At 48.9% G+C, this 13,796-nt stretch overlaps 1 protein-coding gene across 1 annotated transcript in view; it reads left to right on the top strand.

Moving 5' to 3' along the window:
* The first annotated feature begins 1,441 nt into the window (after nucleotides 1-1,441).
* Nucleotides 1,442-13,796, top strand: part of YES1 (YES proto-oncogene 1, Src family tyrosine kinase) — a 65,751-nt gene continuing 53,396 nt past the window's right edge. The window contains exon 1 of the mRNA XM_044292920.1: nucleotides 1,442-1,803. The gene's annotated coding sequence lies outside the window, so the exon portion shown is untranslated. The remainder of the gene's footprint in view (nucleotides 1,804-13,796) is intronic.

Below are 13,796 nucleotides of genomic sequence, written 5' to 3'. Positions count from 1 at the left end.
ATACTGTATGTGATGTCACTGTATATACTGTATGTGATGTCACTGTATATACTGTATCTGATGTAACTGTGTATACTGTATGCGATGTCACTGTATATACTGTATCTGATGTCACTGTGTATACTGTATGTCACTGTGTATACTATATGTGATGTCACTGTGTATACTGTATGTGATGTCACTGTATATACTGTATCTGATGTAACTGTGTATACTGTATGTCACTGTATATACTGTATGTGATGTCACTGTGTATACTGTATGTCACTGTATATACTGTATGTGATGTCACTGTATATACTGTATGTGATGTCACTGTGTATACTGTATGTCACTGTATATACTGTATGTAATGTCACTGTATATACTGTATGTGATGTCACTGTGTATACTGTATGTGATGTCACTGTATATACTGTATGTGATGTCACTGTATATACTGTATCTGATGTAACTGTGTATACTGTATGCGATGTCACTGTATATACTGTATCTGATGTCACTGTGTATACTGTATGTCACTGTGTATACTATATGTGATGTCACTGTGTATACTGTATGTGATGTCACTGTATATACTGTATCTGATGTAACTGTGTATACTGTATGTCACTGTATATACTGTATGTGATGTCACTGTGTATACTGTATGTCACTGTATATACTGTATGTGATGTCACTGTATATACTGTATGTGATGTCACTGTATACACTGTATGTGATGTCACTGTATATACTGTATGTGATGTCACTGTGTATACTGTACATGTCACTGTTTATACTGTATGTGATGTCACTGTATATACTGTATGTGATCTCACTGTATATACTGTATGTGATGTCACTGTATGTGATGTCACTGTATATACTGTATCTGATGTCACTGTGTATACTGTATTTGATGTCACTGTGTATACTGTATGTGATGTCACTGTACATACTGTATGTGATGTCACTGTATACACTGTATGTGATGTCACTGTATATACTGTATGTGATGTCACTGTATACACTGTATGTGATGTCACTGTATATACTGTATGTGATGTCACTGTATATACTGTATGTGATGTCACTGTATACACTGTATGTGATGTCACTGTACATACTGTATGTGATGTCACTGTACATACTGTATGTGATGTCACTGTATATACTGTATGTGATGTCACTGTATACACTGTATGTGATGTCACTGTATACACTGTATGTGATGTCAGTCACTGTATACACTGTATGTGATGTCACTGTATATACTGTATGTGATGTCAATCACTGTATATAATGTCACCACATGCAGTCCAGGCATTATATTTTCCTTCCCACGATGTGAGGTGCGGGATGCGTGGCGGGGCTGTCGGTATTCCCTGAGGTAACGTCCTGCGGGCCGCCATGTTGCGGGACTTCCGCCCTTCCTCCTCCTCTTCCCCCGGAGATGGGAGCAGACCCTGCACAGGGGGAGGCGCAGCAGTCACCCCGACTACTCCCGTGCACGTTGTGAGTAGTAGTGCGCTCCCCGCCTCAGCGTCCTCCATCTCTCCTCCTCCTTCCCGCCCCCTGGACTAGAGAGCTGCTGTGCGGGGAGGGAAGGAGAGCATAGGGCCGGACCCTGGATGTGTCAGCCTGTGATTCCTGCAGGAGGAGGGAAGAGATCAAGGTGCAGGGGCCGGAGCGACATGGACTGAGTGCTGGCCGGCCCTCCGCGTCCCATGGCCGCAGTGTGAGGAGGACGCTCTCCCGCGTCCCCCGGCGTCGTCCCTCTGAGGAGCAAGTAACTTATGTGAGGGGCTCGGAGGAGATCAGGTAAGAGCAGCGGCCGCACGTCTGCCGCCCGTGTGTGAGCGGGGCTCAATGTGTGCGATTCTCCTCAGGTTGCTGGGATCGGGGAATCTCGCCACTAGGCCCCGCATCCCACCCCTTCCCCGCTCTTCCTTCCTGATCCAGCCCTCAGGAAAGCGGCCTCCCCGGGCCATGACTCACCGAGGTGTGCGGGCGGGGGAGGCGGTGCTGGGCCGCGGGCACAACTTCTCGCCAAGTTTGTGTGTGGTGTGGCCCCAGTGCCAGAGGCCTGCCCCATGCTGGTGCCCAGTCCTGTTATCCTGTGTGGTGTGGCCCCAGTGCCAGAGGCCTGCCCCATGCCGGTGCCCAGTCCTGTTATCCTGTGTGGTGTGGCCCCAGTGCCAGAGGCCTGCCCCATGCTGGTGCCCAGTCCTGTTATCCTGTGTGGTGTGGCCCCAGTGCCAGAGGCCTGCCCCATGCCGGTGCCCAGTCCTGTTATCCTGTGTGGTGTGGCCCCAGTGCCAGAGGCCTGCCCCATGCTGGTGCCCAGTCCTGTTATCCTGTGTGGTGTGGCCCCAGTGCCAGAGGCCTGCCCCATGCTGGTGCCCAGTCCTGTTATCCTGTGTGGTGTGGCCCCAGTGCCAGAGGCCTGCCCCATGCCGGTGCCCAGTCCTGTTATCCTGTGTGGTGTGGCCCCAGTGCCAGAGGCCTGCCCCATGCCGGTGCCCAGTCCTGTTATCCTGTGTGGTGTGGCCCCAGTGCCAGAGGCCTGCCCCATGCTGGTGCCCAGTCCTGTTATCCTGTGTGGTGTGGCCCCAGTGCCAGAGGCCTGCCCCATGCCGGTGCCCAGTCCTGTTATCCTGTGTGGTGTGGCCCCAGTGCCAGAGGCCTGCCCCATGCTGGTGCCCAGTCCTGTTATCCTGTGTGGTGTGGCCCCAGTGCCAGAGGCCTGCCCCATGCTGGTGCCCAGTCCTGTTATCCTGTGTGGTGTGGCCCCAGTGCCAGAGGCCTGCCCCATGCCGGTGCCCAGTACTGTTATCCTGTGTGGTGTGGCCCCAGTGCCAGAGGCCTGCCCCATGCTGGTGCCCAGTCCTGTTATCCTGTGTGGTGTGGCCCCAGTGCCAGAGGCCTGCCCCATGCTGGTGCCCAGTCCTGTTATCCTGTGTGGTGTGGCCCCAGTGCCAGAGGCCTGCCCCATGCTGGTGCCCAGTCCTGTTATCCTGTGTGGTGTGGCCCCAGTGCCAGAGGCCTGCCCCATGCTGGTGCCCAGTCCTGTTATCCTGTGTGGTGTGGCCCCAGTGCCAGAGGCCTGCCCCATGCCGGTGCCCAGTCCTGTTATCCTGTGTGGTGTGGCCCCAGTGCCAGAGGCCTGCCCCATGCCGGTGCCCAGTCCTGTTATCCTGTGTGGTGTGGCCCCAGTGCCAGAGGCCTGCCCCATGCTGGTGCCCAGTACTGTTATCCTGTGTGGTGTGGCCCCAGTGCCAGAGGCCTGCCCCATGCTGGTGCCCAGTACAGACTCTGTTATTATCCTGTGTGGTGTAGACCCAGTGCCAGAGGCCTGCCCCATGCTGGTGCCCAGTACAGACTCTGTTATTCTGTGTGGTGGGGGACCGCCCTGCGTGGGCTGATGCTTGGGTAGAGGGGTCTCTGTTCAGATCACCTCAGGGCAGTGATTGCTGTGCGCCAAACCGCAGACTCACCTCATACAGGTGTGTCCTGCACCTATGGGCTCCCATAAAGGTGGGGACGTAACATGTGCTCCACTTTCCAGTATAGCACAAAGTATGCCCCCTGAACGTAGCCAGACGAGACTTGGTATTTGTTGGGTCAGTTGGAGAAAACAACCGCGCTACAATCGCCCGCTCGACCTTTTTGCTGAAAGTAGCCCTTAAACGTGGTGTGAACAGAGCCTTACCAACACAAGACGTCGGTCAAGGTTTTCGTCACTTACACAGCGTTATTGTTGTTGTTTTTGCCATCAAAGTGACAGACACCTTGCCGGACCCAATGGACCCCATTGTAAGGCTACTCTCACACTTGCCTTGTGAATTCCGATATGGAGATCCGGCAGAGGATCTCAATATCGGAATGAAACTGATCCGTTTTTATTTTGCACATTCAGGAGGAATCCATTGTGTTAGGATGGGGTTGTGTGAAATGAAAGCAGTTTTTTTTTTTTTTTTTAGGGTCCATTTTTATGACCGGTCACAAAACGGGATGCTGCTGGATCTGAGGACATCCTGAACGGATCTCTTTCCATTCAGAATGCATGCGGACCAAACTGAAACGTTTATTTCCAGTTTTGAGATCCTCTGCCGGATCTGAATACCGGAAAACCACAAAGCAAGTGTGAAAGTACCCTTAGTTTGGTGGGACAGCGGCCTGAACTGAACGCAGGCTTCGCTTACAACTGTATTTGTCACCCACACTCCTCTGCAGATGGCACGCTGAGCCGTTCATTTCTACGGGGCCACGCTCATCCATATTGGGGCTCCGTGTGGCCGTTCTGCAAATGGTAGAACGCGTCCTTGTCTGTATTATGGAGGGAAATAGCCCTTTTCTATTGAGGAGAGTGAGTAAAATACGGAATGACCGCGGAAGGTATCCGTTGTGTGCATGAGGCCGCCGGGGACATCCCCGCGTGTGAGGAACCTGTTGTGGGACTGCAGCTATGATTGGGCAAGGTTCACATCTGACCTGTTGTCTCCATTTGGAGCTTATGTCAAAATCCAGCAAATAAAGCTCAGCGTGCTGAACTGTATGTTTTGTAAAATGGCGGCCAGCGTTTCAGTCTGTAGAACCGATCAGACTGGTGCACCCTGTATCCTGACACAGATAGGCAATGATACTTATGGCATAATGGACAATAAATATACTGCAGTTAAAGGGGTTTGTGCGGCCTTGGAGCTGACAGACCCTTTGTTCCCGACCTGTGCCCAGGAACATACTTGAAGATCTGGGAGATGCGGATCGGAAGCCCTACGGGGTGCTTCCCTGGTGGTTCTGTCCGTGCCTCTGCACCGCAAAAATAGAACATGTTCTATTTTTTTTATTTTTATGGTGCGGACAGATCAACGACCCATTCAAGTTGAATGGGTCCGTCCTGGCCGCCGCATGGATGCATTGGGGACCGCAAATTGTGGTGCCTGAGCCCTAATTCAGATTCCTCCTCTTGTGGTGTCCAGGGTGGGTATACTGAGGGAGCAGCTCCTCTGTCTCATAGCGAATCAGTGTCCTGGATTTATAGAGACCGTCCTGGCATGCGCCAGCTGTCATACTTTGTGCCTGGCCTGTTTTCTCTGGTGCTGATTGGCTGTACACATGTCAGGTCCTGTTCCAGGAAGGGAGAGCACAAAGACCTGATCCCGTACTTGGCATAAAAATTACTTTATCCTGTCCAGAGCCATGTTGGAGTCGTCGAAACGTCTGTGTCGGTTACAGCTGTAGTTCACCGAATACCAACCTGAAATACAGGACAATGCTAGTGGTAGGGCCCCACTATATCCCATTTACACCTGGCTGGAGACATCTGCGTTTTTTTTTGACCATGTGGCTTTTGAAATCCACAGCATTACCTATGAGTTATGGATTTGTTGCCGAAATTTTCAGCAGCGCCACCATGGACTCTGATGGGATTACTTCTCCTGTTTCCTTTTGTTCTTGTCTTTGAATTGCATAGGAAAATATATGGCTTTGAAGGACATTTGGTGTTGAAGGACATTTATGAAGCCCCTATGTTACTTTTCCAGGTTGCACTGTCATCAGTATCGGATCGGTGGGCGTGCCTGCTGTTCGAGAAGGCACTGTCGATCAGAGTAGCATCGCAGCCTTTTTGCTGCTTTCCCTTGGACATGTGACTTCAGATTCGTTGGTCACATGGCCTAGGCGCAGCTCAGCCCCTTTGAAGTGAATGAGGCCGAGTTCCGATACCAAGCACAGCCTCTATATAATGCACGGTACTTTGCTTGGTAAGTACAGAGAATGCCAGAGCACTCACAGGAGTTCCGGTGTCTTCTCAAACAGCTGATGCGTAGGGGTCCCCGGTGTCGGACCACCACCGATCAGATACTGATGACCTATCCAGAGAATGTCCTCAGTTCAAAAATCTTTAAAAACCCCCTTAAAACAGATTTCGTTCATACTTTGTAAAAGAAAATCCCAGTGGAACCTGTGCAGGTACTGACAAGTAGGGCTGGGCGATATGGGCTAAAATTTATATCGCAATATAATTTGAAGTGTGTGCGATATATATATATATATATATATATATATATATATATATATAAATATACCGCAATATATTATTTTCTTCTATATGTATACAAATTACATGGCCATCATCATTCATGTCCTCCAACTAGCGCCATCAGCCCCATGCAATTGCCACCACCATCATCATCTCCCCCTAGGCAGTGCCATCAGCCCCATGCCATTGCCACCATCATCATCTCCCCCAGGCAGTGACATCAGCCCCATGCCATTGCCACCATCATCATCTCCCCCAGGCAGTGACATCAGCCCCATGCCATTGCTACCATCATCATCTCCCCCAGGCAGCGCCATAAGCCCCATGCCATTGCCACCACCATCATCTCCCCCAGCCAGCGCCATCAGCCCCATGCCATTGCTACCATAATCTCCCCCAGCCAGCGCCATCAGCCCCATGCCATTGCCACCATCATCCTCTCCCTCAGCCAGCGCCATCAGCCCCATGCCATTGCCACCATTATCATCTCCCCCAGCCAGCGCCATCAGCCCCATGCCATTGCCACCATCATCATCAGCCCCATGCCATTGCCACCATCATCATCAGCCCCATGCCATTGCCACCATCATCATCTCCCCCAGCCAGCGCCACAAGCCCCATGCCTTAGCCATCCAACCCCCAGTAGATTTGGGCCCCTGCTAATATACTTACCTTTCCTGCAGGATGCGCGGCTGGCTGATGGAGTCCGCAGGAGGCGGACCGCGTCTTTTTCCCAGCATGCACTGGGAGGGACCTGACGTCACACACAGCATCAGCCAGTCCGCTATGTGTGCACGCAAGGCCCCGGCCAGTTCAGCGCGGTGCAGAGTCAGGAGGCCATGTAGCGGTGAGTGAGAAGTTTCTTTAATTCTCTACCGCTCCGTGGTCATCTATCGCGATATGACGATATAGCTAAAACCTATATCGCTGCCCGAATTTATGACTATAATATCGTATATCATCCACACCTACTGATAAGTCATGTGGGTTTAAAGCCACAGTGTGACGACCTATGCTTCGTAGACCTAATGTGTAACCCATTTTGCTTCAGAAAATCCACCACAGATTTTTCTGCAGATCTTCATCGGATTTTCTCCAGTAAAATATATCCCCTTAGGCTTACTTTTACAAGCAGGCCATTTGTTTTTCCTATTTTTCAGCCCCCAAAGAGGAAGTCGCAGAGGTATACCTTTACATTGACTGTAAGGCACAGCTTCTCCGGACTCTAGTTACAGCTGTCTAGTGACTTGCACGTGACTTTCTTACGTATATTTATGGCAGATAAGTCCCGTGAAGCTCTCTGGAAAGGTGCTCTCTTGTGTCTGTGCATTCCTGTGTGCCGCAATGATAGCAGTCTGTGCACCAACTTATACAAAGCAATTAATACACATTGCTCCCTTGGGCTTTATTAACAGAGTCAAATTATAGCTTGCAGGAATTGCCCAACATATAAAATGATCCTAGCGGCAGAGCATGTGTGCCTAGATAACAAGACTGCTCACATTCGCCGGTAAACTCCAGCAGCGGTACTCCCATGGTCCCTTCTAGGGACTGTCGCAGCAACAGTGACATGACGTACAGGCACATGACCATTTGAACCAATCGCTGGCCACAACAGTCACATGTTGTACACAGTTCCATCTCTGCTGTGCTCGGTGTATGCGCTGGACGTGTGCTGGTATGGAAGGAGACCTTGGGAGCATCAGGATTTAAAGAGGACCTTTCATGGGTCCAGACATTATGAAATAAGTAGCAGGTTATGTAGGGCATAGTCAATGGATGTAAGATCACTTACTACTTTTTCTAGGCTCCGCTCCGTACGCCTGATGTGCCCCTGTTCACTTCTCCCGCCTGGTATGCTAATGTAAGGCATCGGTACAGGGAGGAGGAGACTACCCTGTTTCTCAATGGGCGTTTCTTTCTACTGGCTGTAGCGCTGTACAATCACAGTGGAGAGAGTCACAGCCAGGGAGAAGGAGACGCCCATTGAGAAACGAAATTTCATAATGTGTGGACCCATGAAAGGGGTTGTCCCATTATAAGACTTATCCCTATCCTGTGTGTCTAATCGTTTGGGGTCTGACTGCTTGGGCGCCGTCTGATAACGAGAACCCAGTTTTCCCCATCTGACTGGAACTGCCAGACACAGTGCAGTGCTTGTACTCCATCTCCGGCAGTCCCATAGAGATAATTTGCTCCATTCGAAAGGGGAACGTGGGGTACCCATTCTCATGTTCGGTGCATGCTCCAACAGTTGGACCAACCAGATGTTCATCCTCTATCCTAAAGCCTGTATTAGACAGGCGGATAGTTTTCCAGATTGTCGCTAACAAGCTTTCGTAGCAAACAACTAGTCAGTATGGAGACGAGCGATGGCTTAACGATTGCTCCTCCCCATACCATGGAGGAGATTTCTGCATGCAATTCCTCCACCGAGTAGGCGATTGCCGGGAAGTGACGCTTCGCTCCTGACATTCGCCTGCTACATGGCGACACCTGTCTCAGGCAGGATCGCTGTGCAGCAGTGATCCCATAGAGATGAATGGGATCGCCGCAGCAGTCACAAGAAATCTAGCCAGGTTGGTTTCATGTGACTGCCGCAGCGATCCCTTTCATTTCTATGGGATCACCGCTACTCAGTGATCCTGACAGAGACCAGTGTCGCCGTAGCCTAATACAGCCTTAAGTCTTTATAATGGGACAAGTACAGGTGAAACTATTCTAGGCTCAATGTCCCACTCTAGTCAGCTAATTAATCCATACCCCCTGAGCAAAGGGTACCGGAGATTGTGACTTTGGGGTTTCATAACCTGTAAGCCATAATCATCCAAATTATAACAAATAAAGGCTTTAAATATCTCGCTTTGCATGTAATGAGTCTCTCATATATAACAGTTTCACCTTTTAAGTTGCATTACTGAAATAAATGAACTTTGCACGATATTCAAATTTTTCGAGTTTCACCTGTACTAATTAATTAACCAGGTTAACTAGTTAACCAGGTGACTATTGGCTGTAGTGCTGGACAACCCTAATATATTTAGTGATAACAGAATCAGATCCTACCATGGAGAAGTGGGAAAACCTCACCACCGTGTGAATGGAGCTGTATATTGACTAGTCACCTGCACGGCTCTGATATTTCAGCCATATCTGTCTATAGCTGTTACCTGGCCTTCCTCTAATGTCCCTTAAGAGGTTAATAGTGTTGCTTGTTGGAAGAGGAAATAAATCCTGTAATCCCGCTTTTGACCCTCTTCCACATGAATAGTCATGGAGAAGGAGGAGGGAAGGAATTCATTCACAGCCCCCCTCACATCCTTTCATACAAATGCACGGCTGTCCTGTCTGATGATGGCTGACAGCAACTGTTTGGAAGGACTCAGTGGCTTCTTTCTTCTCCGAGGACATCGTGAACATGTCTGAGTACACACCGAGGTACAACTGTAACTGTGACTTATTCAGGTTCACCTCTAGTGAACCCTCATGTATATTCTAGGGATTGGCTTTGAGCCAGAGCAATTGGGCTAATACTAAAGAGTAGAGGCGCCAAATTCCCTTCCTTGGTGCACGTCACTTGGTTTCCTTTCTTTTATGCCTCAGGCACAGGATTTGCAAAGCACTGATACCTTCCATGTCTGTACAAATGACCGTTCTCATCCGCCATGCAAAGCAGAATAGGACGTGTTCTATAACTTGTGGAATGGGCACACGGATCTGCGAAACAATATAAACGTGTGCCAGCCCCCATAGAAATGAATGGGTCAGTGTGCCATCCGCAAAGAATTCCGGATAGCACACCACTGAAGAATACGGTCATACGCATGAGGCCTTAGGGGGGCGATTAGGCAGACGATTGTCGGGAGGAAGTGCCCCCCCCCCCTTTCCCGGCAATCTGCTGCTTGTCAGTGGAGGAGAATGCTGCTATTACTTGCAGCAATCTCCTTCACTGTATAAGAGGAGCAGTCGCTAAAGCAATCGCTCGTCCCCATAATGAACTGTTTTTTGCCGGCATGCGATGATTTTTAAACCTGCTCAATGATTGCCCGATAAAAGAGCGTTTGCTCATTCATCAGGCAGTCGGCAGCAGTAGTGCAGCCTTTACTCATAAATACGCAACTAAAGTAAATGAAAATTAAAATGCACGTCAAAACTGGTCAGCCCGCATCGTACATGGTGGGGCCAGCCATTTTCTCTCTGTTCTGGCTCATGAGTGGAGGAAACTTGAGATGACTGATATGTCCACTCTGTGAGCAATTGGTTACCTACTGTCCACAAAGTGACATCTGCCCTGTGTGGGAAGGAGGTGGAGTGTGGGAAAGCTGGTGATCATGGTTGTATAGTAGTAGGTACTACTCCTCCCAGGCCAGCTGTATAGTGTTTGTGTATGTGGTTTTACTAGACCTGGCCCATACAGGTGTATGCCCCGCATCCATATCCGTCACATTCCTGACGTCTCAGATTTCACTGCCAGGTTATTGTTTCAGGGCAGGATCTTTGAAGGTGAGCTCTTTATGGGAAAGTATTTCTTGGTAATACATCTCCAGCCTGATACTGAGACATCAGCGCCCATATTGAATTGCCCCTTTAGGTAATACGCACCTGACAGGTAAATGATGGAGGTACCGCTGCGTATTGTTTAGTCCAACAAAGCAAAGAACTAGTTTGATTTTGGTGGGATAACAGTAGGCACTTCCATACCCCTCAGAAGAAAATCTCCCAAATTCCTGGCCCTGCACATACATGTGTCCTTCCTTTACCCTTTCTCTTGACTTGAGTCCTCCACTCACGTTGGGATATTACTGTGTGCAGCTCATTCCTTTCCACCAAAACAGTGGACATCACTGAAAGTTGATGGGGTTAATCAGATGCTATTGGTACCTGTCCCACGACTAGTGTTGAGCGAGCTCGTGTTTTCAAGCTCGGCGTACAAGGTTCGCGACCCGAACCTTGTACGCCACTCTTGAAAACACAAGTTCGCTCATCTCTACCCACGACTGATCCCACAGTGTCATGGCTTGACAGGAACCTTGATGCAGATGTGATCACAGCCTGACATGTACAGCAATGAGTTGTTTCCACATGAAGGCCAGCCTGTGTTTTGTCTGCAGATTTCTGGGGTCAGAAGAAAATCGTTGTGTAGAAGAGAGCGGCTGGGAAGTGTTGTGATGTGACTATTCATTGGTGTCCGTAGGGTTATACCTAGTAGACCACACACTGCTCATTGGTCAGATCTGGTTACGTGAGCGTGAGAACAGGCTAGGTATTTTGCTGCTGTTTTTATGGGGTTTTATTGCTATACCGCTTTTAGTAGGTTTTGTGCCAGGAGCGTGGCCTTCATCGGTTTAGGTTGACGTATCTGTGATAGATTATTTGGAGTAAACTGGTCTACATATGGTGATGGAGGAAACAGATGGTTCATTTATGTCAGAGATGAAAAATATGGAGAATATAGATGGGACATTTGCTATTGAGAAGTGTGGATGTGGCTGGGAGCCTTGCCAACTGTGAGCAGAAGCTGAATTTTCAGTTTCCTTACCTAGAGATCACCCTGGGTCATTATTTAGCTCGGGTACATTCACACATAACGTATTCCACGACAAAACCTGGACAAGTTGTGTGTGGACTTTCCGAGGACGTTCCCCTGTGTGCGCTGCAGAGTCAGATGTCTAGTGGAAATCCACGGCATAAACTGATCTAATACTCTGTACACTGTAATACAGTAGCAGCAATGCGGACAACTTCCAGGACGGAATCCACCCATAAGTTGACATGCGGTGGGGTATTCAGATCCACAGAATGTCATTGTATGTATCATAATCCACACTTAACTCATGCTGATTTTGTCATAGATGAACTGCCAGGGTGAACCCTAAAAACCGCTGCAGAATATTTCCCGTGTGAACATACCCTACGTTGTACTTTACAGGCCCAAGACAGTTGTAATGTAAATTAAAGGGATGGTCCAAGGTTGGAAAACCATTGCGGCTTTCTTCCAAAATCAGCACCACCCTGATCATGGGTTGTCTGGTATTGCAGTTCATCTCAAGTGAAGTGAGGGCTGAACTGCACTACCACACACAACCTGTGGACAGGCGTGGCACTGTTTTTGGAAGAAAGTAGCTATGTTTCTCTTATTTTGGAGTGCTCCCTTAAACGGATTGTAGCTTTGGCCATGCACCCGCAGTAAACGGACAAATCTGGGGGTGATCAGGGTGTCTGTCTTCTATTAGCTCCCAAGAGCTGTAACTATCCACTATGTGAGATGGAAGTAGGAGCTTTGAAGGAATAGCCCTAGGCTACAAATAGCCCTGGTATACAGTCAGCGGTAGGTTTCCTGCAGTAACAGGACGGGATCTCCTTCTCCCAGGCAGGGTGTGGAGTTCCTGATCATTTTCCTGCTTGCTGTTGGTGCCGCTTTCCATGCTACTGATGAAATGTTATGTCCATGTGAAGGCAGATTTCTTATGTCTCTGCATGAATTCGCTCCTCGCTATGAACTTCATACCTTCTGGTTACACAGTGTTTAGATTGCAGCTTTGTGCTTTTGTTTCCGCTCTAGCTCTGTTTATGCTTTGCTTGGACGCAGCAGTTTGTTCCTGTCGTGCTTGCCTTTCTTACAAGTTAAATATTTATCACCCCTCCACAGCCTAGTTATTTGTTAGGCTACTTTCACACTCGCGTTTGCGGATCAGTCTGCATCCGTTTAGAACGGATCCATTTGTATTATCTTTAACATAGCCATGACGGATCCGTCTTGAACACCATTCAAAGTCAATGGAGGACAGATCCATTTTCTATTGTGCCAGTCATTGTCTCAGTTTCATCAGACGGACACCAAAAGGCTGCAAGCAGTGTTTTGGTGTCTGGCTCCAAAGTGGAATGGAGACGGAAAGGAGGCAAACTGATGCGTTCTGAGCGGATCCTTTTCCATTCGGAATGCATTGGGGCAAAACGCCAGTGTGAAAGTAGCCTTAGACTTGTTGAGGCCAGGATCACTAGAATGGGGGACACAAGTATCCTAGTAATGTGTGGGATGGGGGCACGTTTCCATTGAAGGAACAAAGGGAACCTCCAACCTTTGTCTGCAGTACCTATAAGGGCTTCATCGGAGGTAGAACTTGTAGCACTCTCCTCCACTTCTTCTGCCCTGCTAGTGTACCTGAACCCTAATATTGCACAGTAGTTCTGTGTAAATATAAGAACACCCTGGCCATGACACACGTTAGGTCTCCGTAAGCACTTGTCCACTAGCTTCGCCTTCCTGTCTATATACTATTAGTAACAGAATACAGGCAGAGGAACACAAGAGGTGGGAAACTGCAGATTCCAGAACTTCCTTCCTCCTTTTCCAGGCTGAAGAAGACAATGGACACACAGGCAGATTGACGTTAAAGGGGATGTGTCGCGCACAATTTTTTCTTTTTTTTTTTTTTTTTTTTTTTCTTTCTGCCAGTTAAAACCAGTTTTTCTGATCGCAGATTTGAACATAATTATGGGGGCTGCCATCCTGCCCGGGCTGCTTTTAACAGCATTTAGAGATATGCTTTACTGCAGCCACCATGGACCACAGACACAATGGACAGCAGGGGACCCCACTGACTGACATGTAATCGTTTTCTAAGCATCCTGTGTGACCCGTGCAGAGGTCAGGTGGGAGTAGATAAGCTGTGATATCAACTATTGGGAATGGTGGATCCGGTTATCTTTAAGGGTCCATTCAGACGTCCATAGAATGGGTCCGGATCCGTTCCGCAATTATGTGGAACGG

Source organism: Bufo gargarizans, chromosome 5 (genome assembly GCF_014858855.1).
Source record: "Bufo gargarizans isolate SCDJY-AF-19 chromosome 5, ASM1485885v1, whole genome shotgun sequence".
Classification (NCBI taxonomy): domain Eukaryota; kingdom Metazoa; phylum Chordata; class Amphibia; order Anura; family Bufonidae; genus Bufo; species Bufo gargarizans.
The sequence above is the reverse complement of the archived record's forward strand: the minus strand, read 5'-3'. Positions and strand labels throughout refer to the sequence as shown.